The following is a 14524-nucleotide window of genomic DNA, read 5'->3' as shown; positions in this document are numbered from 1 at the left end:
AAACCTCAAGGTCGGGTAGTTCAATTTTTATTCAAATGCATCATTGGTGCAGTTAGTATCGAATAACAGTTGGGTTTTAAAAAGGATATTTTAAACTTATTCTCACTTCAGGGTTCCTGAATAGATCCTAGAAATCTCTCATTTTGGGTAAAGATTCAGCATTGTTGTTGCCTAACATCAGGCATGAAGATACCCACAGAACACATATGACGCTCAACACTGGGTTAGGTGCAGTTTCTTTTATCTATGGTCATTAAGGCAATAGCGATCATAACATAATAAGGTTTAAAATAGGATTGAGAAAGACGTAAGTAAGACAAGGTAATAGATTGGAAAAAAGCTAATTTTGAGGGGATGAGAATGGAACTAGGGAAGGTAAACTGGAAAAAAATGTTGGCAGACAAAGAGATAGAACAGCAGAATGGGAAATATTTAAAATGGTGACCAATAGAGTTCGGGTGAAATCTATTCCTCGAAAAAACAAGAACAAACTAGCCAATAATGAAACACTATGGATGAATAAAGAGGTAAGAGTAAAATTGAAACTAAAGGAAAAGGGTTACTTTATGTACATAGACAATAAAGGAGAAGATGACAAAAGGGAATACGAAAAGGTTAGGAAGTCAAAAAAATTAGGAAAGCAAAGAGGAACTACAAAATTAAATTATCAAGGAATGTAAAAAGAAATAGTAAAGTATTCTACAGACACATAAATAAGAAAAGAAAAATCAGGATAGGGATGGGGCCACTAAGGGATACACATGATAAACTCACAGGTAATGACAGCGAAATGGCAGAAATACTGAACAGCTACTTTGCCTCAGTATTTACCAGGAAAGTTAACAAAGTATGCGTAACATTAAAAGAAGAGATCAAAAAAGATATAAGGACATTTAAGATAGAAAGTGGGGAAATAATTGATAAACTAATCAAACTTAGAGAGGGTAAAACCCCTGGTCCGATGGATTGCATCCACGCATTTTAAAAGAAGTTAGGGAAGAGAAAGCAGAGGCACGATTACATATATATAAAAAATTATGAGAAAAGGGAACAGTGCCAGAGGACCGGTGAACAGCTAATGTTATTCCCATAATTAAAAAGGGAGATGGTACAAGCCCAGGGAACTATAGACCAGTTAGCTTAATTATTTGAAGAAGTAACAGAAAGAGTAAACAAGGGTAATGCAGTAAATGTAACATATTTGGATTTTAAAAAGGCCTTTGATAAGGTACTTCATTGAAGACTCATGACTCAGGTCAGAGCATGTGGAGTCAGGGGGTAGGTAGCAGAATGGATAGCAAGTTGGCTACAAAACAGAAAACAAAGAATAGGGGTTAATGGTAGCTACTCAGAGTGGCAAAAGGTGGGAAGTGGTGTTCCACAGGGATCAGTGCTGGGGCCACTGTTGTTCACAATTCACATTAATGATTTGGACTCGGGAATCAGAAGTACAATTTGAAAATTTGTGGACGACTCCAAATTGGGGGGTGTAGTTAATACAAAGGAAGAATGGGTCAAAATGCAAGAGGACATTAATAAACTTGCAGAATGGGCATGTAATTGGCAAATGAATTTCAATGTAGATAAGTGTAAGGTAGTGCATTTTGGTAGGAAGAATAAGGAGGCCACATACTGCTTGGATAATAAGAATCTAAAATGGGTTGAGGAGCAATGGGATCTAGAGGTACGGGTACACAAATCACTAAAAGTAGCAACGCAGGTTAATAAGGCTATAAATAAGGCAAACTGGGGTTCATTTTTAGAGGAATAGAATTGAAAAGCAGAGAAGTTATATTAAACTTATATAGAAACTTGGTTAGACCACACTTGGAGTACTGTGCTCAGTTCTGGTCTCCATATTATAAAAAGGGTATAGAGGCATTGGAGAAGGTGCAAAAAAGATTCATAAGGATGATACCAGAACAGAGAGGATATACTTATCAGGAAAGGCTGAACAGGCTGGGGCTCTTTTCTCTAGAAAAGAGAAGGCTGAGGGGTGACCTGATAGAGGTGGCTTTAAGATTATAAAATTGTTTGGTAGGCCAGACGTAGAGAAAATGTTTCCACTTGTGGGGGAGTCCAAAACTAGAGGTCATAAATATAAGATAATCACTAATAAATCCAGTAGGGAATTCAGGAGAAACTTCTTCAGCCAGAAAGTGGTTAGAATGTGGAATGTTCTACCACAAGGAGTAATTGGGTCAAATAGCATAGATGCATTTAAGGGGAAGCTAGATAAGCACACGAGGGAGAAAGTAGGGAGGGAGGAGGCTCATGGGGAGCATAAAAGCGGGTGTTGATCAGTTGGGCCGAATGGCCTGTTTCTGTGCTGTAGACTCAATGTAACTCGACACAAGAAATGTTAACTACAATTTTCCATGTCAAGTGATGCTGGCTTCAAAGCATGTCTATGAGTTAGAGCTTTCTGGTACATTTTTTAAAATTGAAAAATTGAAATGATAGGCCAATGCCCACTGTTCATGACACCATCAACATTGAAAATAGTAACAAAGAGGTAGGCCCAGAAGTAGTGGCCAGGTGACAAATCAGTATTCAGTTCACAAAAGGAAAGGAGGACTAAGGAAGGTAAATTTTGAGATCCTGGGGAAGAACGCATTAGGAAACTGTATGAATCTTGATTTCAACGCCATGAAGAGGAAGAATGTGCAGGATGGTGTATTTGGAACTCTGGAGGAAACTTTAAAGGGGCAATACATCTTAGATGTATTCAAGAAGGAGATAGATATATTTCTTAATGCTAAAGGGATCAAGGGATATGGGGAAAAAGCGGGAACAGGGTACTGAATTAGACGATCAGCCATGATCATTTTGAATGGCGGAGCAGGCCCGAGGGGCCGAATCCTACTCTTGCTCCTATTTTCTATGTTTCTATGACCACAGGACAATGACTATTGGTGAGAGAAGGAACAAGTTTTTAAATGCATCTTCTCCACAGGCAGGAGGGAAGTGCTGGAACAGTCTCCGCAGACACAGGAACAATGTTCAAGTCTTGGATTTTATTGAGAGCTAAAAGTTATTGAGGAGAGAAGAAAGGCTTGGCATAACAGGATACTAGGCTTCTTGGAGACGGAACTAATGTTTTAGATTAGAAGAGTTAGTGAGATTAGGCATGTCATTTATATATCTGAATATGTGCAATACTCTGAGTCGCAAACAATTAATATCCATGGTGAGTATGTCTTTAGAACATCACAACTTTGTAATCAAACATTGAAACCAGAAACAAGATAATAACTTGATATTTATAAGAGGATTTTTCCATTTAATCTATTTCAATTACAACATTCGGCCACATGGTTGGTGGAATTGTTCAGTTCGTGGTGAATAGTTTTCAGAATTAACTAATGTTTCCTAGTTCAAAACCACTGTATTTTATGATTAATTTTACAAGTGAAAATATTTTGTGCAATCAATTCCAGCCAATTAAACAGCAAAGTCACAAAGCTGCTTTTGTTCACTCATGTTATTGGCATGCTGGCACTAACCAAACATTCATAACAGAGAAGTATTACACATGTCATGATAGTGCAGAAAGGCCTAGAGCTGCAAAGTGGGTCATTTCAGCTACCATTACCAGCGGGCAGCATGATTAAAACCAGCCATTTGAAACAGGATCTCATTATACGGTACTATCAAATGTTACTTAGCCTCAAATCATCTTCCCTCGTAGGTTGTCTTCTTGGGAGTTATATCTCAATGGATTCCCTAATAGCTCCACTTTCATGGGTGAATTTTTCTTCCAGGAACAGCTAAAGGTTGTAAATTATCCACATATTTCTTCCACTATTTGAGGTTTCTTTACCAGAACTATTAACCCATTTATAGCGTGGCATCTAGTGGGAGATATCCTGGCAAAAAAAGCCGAAAGAATTATATTGGGGAAATTATTATATATAGATAGAATATTATTGGTGCAAGCTTGAATACTAGCAGATCTCATGTGATGTTAGTAATGGTAAGTCAGATAATGCAATGGGAGTGGTATACCATGTAATATAATGTACTGTTCTGCTGCAAGCTGCAGCTTTGTTTAATTAGGCTTGTCCTGTTAAGACCACAAGAGAACCTGAGGTAAATTAGGGGTTAATTGCTGTCGGTGAGGTAAATTTGCAGATTGGCATATGCTGTAAATTTCCAGCTTCAGGACAGCAGATTATTCTTTTTTTGGCACACTGACAAAGTGTGACAGAAATTTGCATTTTATATCTTAAAAGTTGCATGTAAGAGGTTAACACCCAAAGTCACACAGGGTATTTCTCAAAGAAAAGCCATCAGCTCAGAGGCCAGCTTGTTGGCTGCAGTGGGCTTCACACAGTGTGAGTTACTAAGAAAAGCACAATTGGATGTCTGAAACATTAATTGTTTAAATGGCTAAGGCCATCATATTCAATCTTCCTTGCCATTGTCAAAGATTGGTTATTCATTCAATTTTGATAATAGAACTGCAGCCTTTTGTGAATGGCTGTTCATCTAAAGTAACAGTCATCTATTGCCCTTCAAAGGGGTTGGAATTATACTTGCATGAAAAACCTGTTTTACCAGAGAAAGTCAGTTTTATCTATCTAGGCATTAGTCTATGCAAGCTAGCAAAAGAGCTGGGTTAATTTTCAAACTGCAGTTTGTTCCACAGCATAGGAAATTAGGTCATGTTTCACAAGATCACAAGGTAGTTACAGATGAGGAAGGCCATTTGACCAATCTTAGGTTATCCACCCAGAAGATCCTAAATTTACCTAATTTCAGCATCCTATTGATTCTTAAAAGATTCTAGGGTTTTTCGCCTCCACTATTCTTCCTGGAAATATATTCCATACATTGGTTACTCTTCCTGTGAAGAATTTCCCGACATCAGTCCTAAAGTAACTTATTACTCATTTGAATCTATGTCCCCCTGTCTTACTCTTACTATTTAACTTAAAGTAGTATTCCAGTTTTACCTTTTCCATTCTCTTAACTATCTTGTATACCTCTATAGGATCACTTCTCAAACACTTCCTTTGCAGGCTGAAAAGCCAAAGTTTCTCCAGTCTTTCCTCATAACTCAGACCTCTGCCAATAGCGATCAGCCTTGTGGCTCTGCTCTGCTTTCCATGCCTTTGGGGCTTGAATGTCCCTCTTGTACCTCAGCGCCAAGAACTGGACAGAATACGCAAGGTGTGGCCAGAGCACGATGGTTTGGTCACGACTTCATCCAACTTGGATTCTGCTGTTATGGCTATGTAGTTCAATATTCTATTGGCTTTTTTGATTGATTCTCTGCTTTGGTTGGAGATGTTGAGCATCGAGTCCACTCGGTCTCTTTCAGCTGCATTCTTAGCTATTTCAACACCATTCATGGAGTACATGCGTTGGTTATTTTTTCATCCTGTGTGCAGTACTTCACATTTGTCAGCATTAAATTTCTGTCCACTTGTCTATTTTATCCAACTCATTCTGTAATTTCTGAGCTACCTCCTCCAATTCTACTGCACTTCCTAGTTTGGTATCATCTGCAAATTTAACCGCTTTGTATTGAGTTTCTGAATCCAGTTCATTTATGTACATCAGAAACAGTAGGGGTCCCAACAGCGAGCCTTGGGGTATCCAACTAAGCATTCCCTCCCCCTCCTCCTCCCTCCCTCCCCCTCCCGTCCCTCTCTCCTCCCCTCCCCTCCCACACACCCTTCCTCTCCTCCAATCCCTCTCCCCCTTCCCGTTTCCCTCCCTTCCTTTCCTCCCTCTGCCCTCCCCTATCCTCCATCCCCTCCCCCCTTTCCTCCCTCTCCCTCCCCTCCCTCCTTGCCTCCCTCCCCTCCCTCCTCTTCCCCCTCCCTTCTCTCCTCCCACTCCCCCCTCTGACTCCTCCCTCCCCTTCCCACCCCCTCCCTCTCTCTCCTCCCCCCTCTCTCCATCCCTCACCTTCTTCCTCCCTCCCTCTCTCCTCTCTCCCTCCCCCTACCTCTCCTCCTTCCTCCCTCCCTCTCCTACCTCCTCCTCTCCTCCCTCCCTCTCCTCCCTCCCTCTCCTCTATCCGCCTCTCCTCCCTCCCTCTCCTCCCTCCCTCCCTCTCCCCCCCAACTCTTCCCCTCTCCTCCCTCCCCACCTCCCCCCACACATAACTAACTCTCTGCCCTGCAACCCTAATGCTTTGAGTTTAACTGAGCCTTTTATGTGGAACTTTCTCAAATGCCTTTCAGAAGTCTAGGTACACCATGTCATAGGGCTTCCCATAGTCCACTTGGTTTGTCACTTCCTTGAACAAGTCAAGGAGGTTGGTCAGGCAAAACCTTCCCTTCTGACTCCACTGCTGTTTACTAGGTTGATGTTGAAAGTAATTCTCAAGTTTTTCTGGATACTTGATTCCATTAATTTACTTGAAATGCAAGACTGATGGGTTTATAATTCCCAATATCTGTTTTGTTCTTTTTTGAATATGGCAGCAAAATAGCCTGTTTCCAATCTACTGGTACCTCACCGAAGTCTGGTAACTCCCTCATGATGATGGTCAGCGCCTCAAAGAATCTTTTCCCTAGTCTCTTAGGATAAATAATGTCTATCTATAGGGACTGATTTGTTTTGAGCCCTTTTAGCCTGTCTGGTACTTCTATCCTCATTCTTATTGAAGTCATTGATTTTGCTTAGGTTATCTATGTTTGGGAGAGCATGTTGCTTATACCTTCCCTTGTGAATACTTGGAGGAACCAGTTATTCAGAACATTTAGTATTTTGTGTTCATCCTTAGTTACAAGCCTGTTTGCATCTTTTAGAGGTTTGATCTCTTTGCCTGCTCCCTTGCTGTTTTTTTTAGGCTCCTTTGATCCCACTTCTAACGTGTTTCCACATTCTCTTATTTTCATCCCAGTGAGCCCCTTTTCCTTTCTCCCTGCAGGATTTGTGCAGGCTATTTCTCCTCTTTATTTACATTGAATTACATAGAATTTTACAGCTCACTTAATTAGTTTGCTTATCCATTTAGGATCACATTTGTTTAGTCTGTGCTTGTTGGTTTTAGGAATACATTTAGCATGTTAAGCATTATACTTTTAAAGATGTTCCACTTGTCCTCTATTGAAATGTTGTTGAGCAACCTTCTCCAATCCATTTGCTTTAAATGTTCCTTCAACTCTTTGAACTTAGCCCTTTTAAAGTTATATACCTCACTTCCGGATCAAGAAGAACATGATAATTCGGTGATCGCAATACTCCAGGGGTTCTATAACTTTCATTTCCTGTACATTGTCTGGGTCATTTACAAATACCAGTTTATAGTCTAAGTGCTTTCTTGATGCACTTGAGAATCCCTACATGGTCAGTTTTCGGTAAAATATTAAAATGTCTACGTGGCAAAGAAGCAGAATGCAAAATGGTTAGAAAGGGTTAATTAGTTAGTAACTGAGATTGATACAAGTGGCCTGGCCCTCCTGCTGGGCCATATGTTTGCTTAGTCAGCAGGCCTGCATTGTCTTATCAATGATAGGTCTTTGATGTGAGTCAAGGACTGGTCTGAATGTCTCCATGTTTATGGCAGATCAATATAGGTAACGAGCTTAGCCAAAGTTGAAAGACATTCCAGGTTGGGAGATAAGGAACAGAAGGAACAGGGAAGAACATTCCAAGTTGGAAAGTGAGGAAGTTATCCCCTTTGATGTCTAACAGCAGCATGATCAGCACATGGACGATTTATGATTGGTCGGAAATAATGTAACCTCGCATGGCAACCTATGCCCGGCTTATGATTGGTGTTGACCCTCGTTAAGTATGTTCCAACCCTATTGATTTGTATAAAAACGTGTGGATTTCTGTATGTTGTTGTTCTTGCTCTGCCAGCATAGAGGGACTCTATCAGGAGTCCAAATCAATGCTGCAGACTAAGAACCCTGCTATTAAAGATGTGTTGGACTTTAAAATGTATTCGACTTCAGTTATTACTGAACCAGACTGAGGGGAAAGAATCCGGTTCGTCATTTGGTGGCAGCGGTGGGATCTTAACGGTCGTTCACCGAGAGTTCGCGGAGTAAGAGGCGGATTATCTCAGACACGGAGGAAGGAAATGGCGCCCCGATGTAAGTAGTCTTCATTTACTATGTCGGTTTTCCTCCAATCCGTCAGTCTGACGACGAATCGTCCAATCGCTAACACTCGTGTGGTGTCCGAACAAGATTCAGGTCAGTCTGGCGAATACACAGAAATAGCAGGAAGAGGTCAGTGGTCGAATATCACTGAGGGAATAACTTGTAAGCGGTAGGTCAGTGGTTCATATCACTGAGGGTAGTCAGGGTTTAAGTTCCTGATGATTGGATATAAACAGGAACTATTGATAAAACTTAGATGCCGAAAAAAAGGCTCAGGAATTAATTTGGAAAAATAACAGAGGTACCTCAGCCAAAGAACTAATTGCTTTATGGAGACAGTACTGTAAAAAATATGGATAGAATTAAGTGACTAGACAAATGTTTAAAAGACAGAGACCCGAAAAAGAAAGGTTTTGTTGTGTAAGTGTACTGTCCCTTTAAAAAGCCTGTCTTTGATCAGTGTTTTTTTTTGTCGGTGTTGTGGGCCACGCCCCCTTCTTACTGTGTCTTGTGTGTTTTCTTCCTTTGTGTAATGTATCTGTCTTGTCGTGTGTTTAATTCTGAAACTGCTGAATTAAAATTGGAGTTATTGAGGTTAAGTGACCTATTAAATTCTGGTTCTTATAAAGTGTGGGCATGTTAAATTCCAGACATGGGATCTTCAAAAAATTGGCATTTTGAATGTTTATTTTGTGATTGGCTGTGGTTTAAAAAGAGGTTAAAAATTAACGGGATACATTAAAAAAACTATCAGGATCATTGTGATAGGAAAAGTCGGAAAGCTGGAACAGCTCGGAGCGTTGATTATAATCACATCCACTAAAAGTATGTAAAAAATAGTGTGCAAAAATATAGTACAAAGCAATCCACAAATGTGAGAAGTAAAAAAATCAGTCAAACCTGTGTGAAGTGAAATTTTGAAGGTGGGAACTTAATCTCAAAAGGGAGAAGGCTCAAGTTACTCCTACCACAAGAGCAAGTTAATATTAACCCCTTCCATCCCAAGAAGCCAGACTGTCATGCCAAGACCAGTTCAAACAGATAGAAATGACCCAGTCGGTTGAGAACTGTCTGAGGCTTGCCCAGAACACAGGTGAACATGAGGTAATAATTGGTATAGGTTATATTAGTAAAATTGTCCCAATCACTCGGAAATGCCAAAGGCTACAATTGACTGAGATATAAGTTTTCACAGTGAAAAATTGATAAGAAAGGAATGTAAAACAAATCATATGAAAAGGAAGCATAGGTTAGACAATTGGAAGTCCATTACTTGAGCTATGTACTGACACAGGGTACTAAACGCCTATCAGTTTTACCCTGATAAGGAAGTTTTGACAAGTTCTGGGGCTATTCAATTTTATTTGAAATTAATAGTAGAATACAAGATCTGACCAAAGAGGGGAGACCTTCCCTGACAAATTATATAACTCGCATTGAGACTGCGAAGAAAACTCAACAATTAGATCAACACCTCCTAACTCAAGTGTTAAAACAAAGAGCAACATGGAATGGAGGTGGACATCGTAAAAAGAGATAGGCAAATATGGAGACGTAAAGATCTGTGATAAGTGATATAGCAACTGCCTTTGCCTCAGTTGTTAACACCATTGATTTGACAACATTAGATCAAAAGGTCAGGGATTTAGGGTCTCGCATTAAAGATGTATTAAAAGATAAATGAAAATACAGATAAGGAATTGTCTGAGGATCAAATGCTGACCATATATTTGCAAAGGATAGCTACAGTGCTAGAAACACATGCCCAAACCATTAATAAATTAATAAAAGAGGAATATAACATATCTTAGCAGGCGGCTGCTAATGATATCTGCTTAATGTGGTTACATCTTGAAAACACAGAGATTAGGACTTGGAGTTAGAAATTCCAGTCTGCAGCCCTGTGTACATCTGTATGTGGGAGAGACGGTGTTTATTTCAGACAGGCTGCGTGCTTCAGAGAGAGAGCGAGAGAGGGACTAGGCAATTTCTCTCTCCTGTTTTGTTTTCTGAATTTGTTTCGGGTATAGGGATTATTCCTTTGGATAAATAAATAATAAATGAAGATTTGACAAATTAATCACTTGGGCTCTCAAGAAGAGCCGCAATGGATTTTCTGTGTTTCTTTTAAAACAGGTGACCCTGGTTTTTTTTTGGGACCACGTGAGTGTTGATGGTGCAGGATTACCAAGAGTAGTTACAAAGTTACGGTGCAACCTTTGCTGGAGAAATTTGGTGCAGGAAACGATCCAGTGGTGTTAAAGATTTAAGACCTTAGCTGCAGACATCAGCGGATACCAAATGTCACAGCGTGGTGATATCAACCTGATTCTCTTCTTTTGAAAACATTTTGATTTGTTTTGTTTCAACCTATTTGTTGTCTTCCGAGACAGAATGCTCGAGGTGGGGAGATATGGGAATTTCTCTAAAGTCATTGAATTGGGCATGATAAAAAATCAATCTGGCATAAATATACAATCTAGTGGAAGTCAGGAAAGTGTAGTTGAGAATAGTAAATTGATAGCTTTCTCGTGGAGATATTTGTGTCCTTGCCTATAATGAATAATGAGAAAACTACACTCAATAGCCTGGCCACTACCCTGACATCGGGACCATGCAGGGGGAGATAAGCACTCGAGACACCCCTGATCTTCTTGATAAGATAACCTGAAAACCTAAAAATGGCTACAGTGGACATAAAAGATACAAATGTATGTTGCCATCATCTGAAACGGAGACCAGGATGAAGAACATGATTACAAAGGCCTATGGCCTGGTGAGCTATTGCAACCACTCTTTAAACAAACCAGTTGCTTTTACAGGACTGAATCCTACAGGACATATGATGTGTGCCATGGAAAATGTTCAGAAATACCATGAGGAAGAAGAGACTGGCCAGCAGAAAGTTAATATCCAAGAACACTAAGCTCATTCCTATGAGATGCTGCTAGTATGCGGAGATACATGAAGAATGAGTCTCAGACAGGCTCAGTTACTTGACAACAGCACAACAGGAAAATGGTTAATGTGGTCCAGGCGAGTGAGAAATCCTTTTAAACAAGGCACTGACACATGGTCCATAGAGAAACCAACTAATTAATGAAACAATCAGGAAACACTGGTATCAATCAAAAGGACTGAAATTAAAGTAAAGAGGGACACAGTAATTTGGATTTCCAAAATTCAGGGTTAGGTTCCCATCAGTTAACAATAAAATTGGGAGAAACAATATTTAGAAGATATCCGCACGATGGATACAAAATTACAAGATTATGAGGGGCCCAGATAAAGTAGACAGGAAGTACCTGTTTCCCCTAGCAGAGGGTTCAAGAACTAGAGGACGTAGATTTAAGCTGATTGGCTGGAACAAAATTAAAGGGATGTGTTACTAGACATGCTGTCACTGTGTGTCCACATAGTGTTGGACACAGCCTAGAAGCACAGTGTGGGTTTAATAATACCGGTACCAATCGGGATCTTAACTGTACCAGGGAGGGCCGAGAGGCGGATCTAAAACCCACTTAATTGGTATATGCCGGAGAGGGCGAATATTGTGTTACAACTAATTTGAAAACGTTTAAATATGCCAATCTAACTTGTGATATTTTAAGTCCAGAATTCTACTCCATTTCTGAAGTCCTGGTTCGGATTGGACCCGAGGAACTGGTAGAGATACACCAGCATAACCTCACCACCTTACAAGTTTCTGAGAATGTCAGAAAGGACTTCAAAGCATATCAGGACACATTTGGGTATCTGACACCCATGTTGTCTAAATACTTGGAAGCATTGCGAATGGAGATACGCCTCTCCCAGAAGGTTTATTATAACCTACAACAGGACAATAACAACATTAAGCATGACATTGACCAAATTAAAGTCACCACCTGGTGAAATGACCTCTGGAATTTGGGACTGAATATACAGATCCATCTTTGGATTAGATTAATTTCATATGTATTAGTCGTAGTGCAGTTTGTTGTAATGTGCTTCTTGATTTTCATTGCATGTAATCAATGTAAGTAGAGGATGAAGGGTTTGGCAAAGATAGTAAAACAGAGCCTGGGTGAGAATGTCCCCATTGTCTCTGTGGTTTCAACTAAGAACACATCTTAATGGTACTGGGAGTAGCACCCGCTGGGGTAAGGTGCATGTAAAAGGGAAGACAATTATAGTTCGATAGGATTATCAGATGCTCTGCCTCTCTTCCACCCGGACTGGTGGCCAACACGAAGGGAACCTGGTTAAGATGAGGTACAGCATCTAATGGGATATTGTAGGGAGAATTTGGATTAAGGAATATAATGGGGAGGGCACCAATTCACAGGTGTAAAATGGTCTGAAAGGTACCATTCAGTCTAGTTAGGCTGGAAACAAAATATAAATCACCATAGGATATTTGACTATGTTAGCCTTTTCAAACTAACATGAATAGGTTTAGCTGACCAAGGACATTCGCAACTTACTTGAGAGATGTTTCGAAGGAGTCTGTTCCTGAGAACAGATAAGAGTACAAAGGCGTATTGATGAAACATGTCTGTGTTCTATTGGGACTTCTCTAGTTCAAGGGCTAGTCATATTCATTGTTATAATTCTTATAGTTTATTGCTTACTTAAATGTTGCTGCACTGCAGAACCTGCAGAACCAGTGAGCACCGTAATAATTGGTTATCATAAAATGATAAAAGGGGGGAATGAGAATCCCTACATGGTCAGTTTTCGGTAAAATATTAAAATGTCTACGTGGCAAAGAAGCAGAATGCAAAATGGTTAGAAAGGGTTAATTAGTTAGTAACTGAGATTGATACAAGTGGCCTGGCCCTCCTGCTGGGCCATATGTTTGCTTAGTCAGCAGGCCTGCATTGTCTTATCAATGATAGGTCTTTGATGTGAGTCAAGGACTGGTCTGAATGTCTCCATGTTTATGGCAGATCAATATAGGTAACGAGCTTAGCCAAAGTTGAAAGACATTCCAGGTTGGGAGATAAGGAACAGAAGGAACAGGGAAGAACATTCCAAGTTGGAAAGTGAGGAAGTTATCCCCTTTGATGTCTAACAGCAGCATGATCAGCACATGGACGATTTATGATTGGTCGGAAATAATGTAACCTCGCATGGCAACCTATGCCCGGCTTATGATTGGTGTTGACCCTCGTTAAGTATGTTCCAACCCTATTGATTTGTATAAAAACGTGTGGATTTCTGTATGTTGTTGTTCTTGCTCTGCCAGCATAGAGGGACTCTATCAGGAGTCCAAATCAATGCTGCAGACTAAGAACCCTGCTATTAAAGATGTGTTGGACTTTAAAATGTATTCGACTTCAGTTATTACTGAACCAGACTGAGGGGAAAGAATCCGGTTCGTCACACTGAGTCATGAAACAGTCATGCATTAACCAACTCTGACTCTAATCCACTTAGGGTTTTCTAGTTAATATTTGATTGTTTGAAGTTTCTCATTAGATCAACTTTCCTGTGCTCACATACCCTTGTTATCTATTCAGAGCAATTTGTCCTTCTTCTTATGCTGACCTAGGTCTATAGCATACCCCTAGTGTAAACTTGGATTTTTTTTTCATACTGATGTCTAACCAAAGTAATTTATTTTGTAGTTTGTCCACTTCCACAAGATCAACTTCATCTACCTCCCGTGTGTCCCTGACCACCCCATTTTAAAAAAATTCATTCATGGGACGTGGGCGTCACTAGCAAGGCCAGCATTTATTGCCCATCCCTAATTGCCCTTGAGAAGGTGGTGGTGAGCTGCCTTCTTGAACCGTGACTTGGAGGGGAACGTGCAGGTGGTGTTGTTCCCTTGTGCCTGCTGCCTTTGTCCTTCTAGGTGGTAGAGGTCACAGGTTAGGGAGGTGCTGTCGAAGAAGCCTTGGTGAGTTGCTGCAGTGCATCTTTAAGATGGTACCCTCTGCAGCCACGGTGCACCGGTGGTGGAGGGAGTGAATGTTTAGGGTGGTGGATGGGGTGCCATTCAAGCGGGCTGCTTTGTCCTGGATGGTGTCGAGCTTCTTGAGTGTTGTTGGAGCTGCACTCATCCAGGCAAGCGGGGAGTATTCCATCACACTCCTGACTTGTGCCTTGTAGATGGTAGAAAGGCCTTGGGGAGTCAGGAGGTGAGTCACTCGCCGCAGAAGACCCAGCCTCTGATCTGCTTTTGTAGCCACAGTATTTATGTGGCTGGTGCAGTTAAGTTTCTGGTCAATGGTGACCCCCAGGATGTTGATGGTGGGGGATTCGACGATGGTAATGCCATTGAACGTCAAGGGGAGGTGATTAGATTCTCTCTTGTTGGAGATGGTTATTGCCTGGCACTTGTCTGGCACAATTGTTACTTGCCACTTTTCAGCCCAAGCCTGGATGTTGTCCAGGTCTTGCTGCATGCGGGCGTGGACTGCTTCATTATCTGAGGGGTTGCAAATGGAACTGAACATTGTGCA

This window comes from Heptranchias perlo, chromosome 7, assembly GCF_035084215.1.
Source record: "Heptranchias perlo isolate sHepPer1 chromosome 7, sHepPer1.hap1, whole genome shotgun sequence".
NCBI lineage: Eukaryota > Metazoa > Chordata > Chondrichthyes > Hexanchiformes > Hexanchidae > Heptranchias > Heptranchias perlo.
This window is presented reverse-complemented; position numbering follows the sequence as displayed.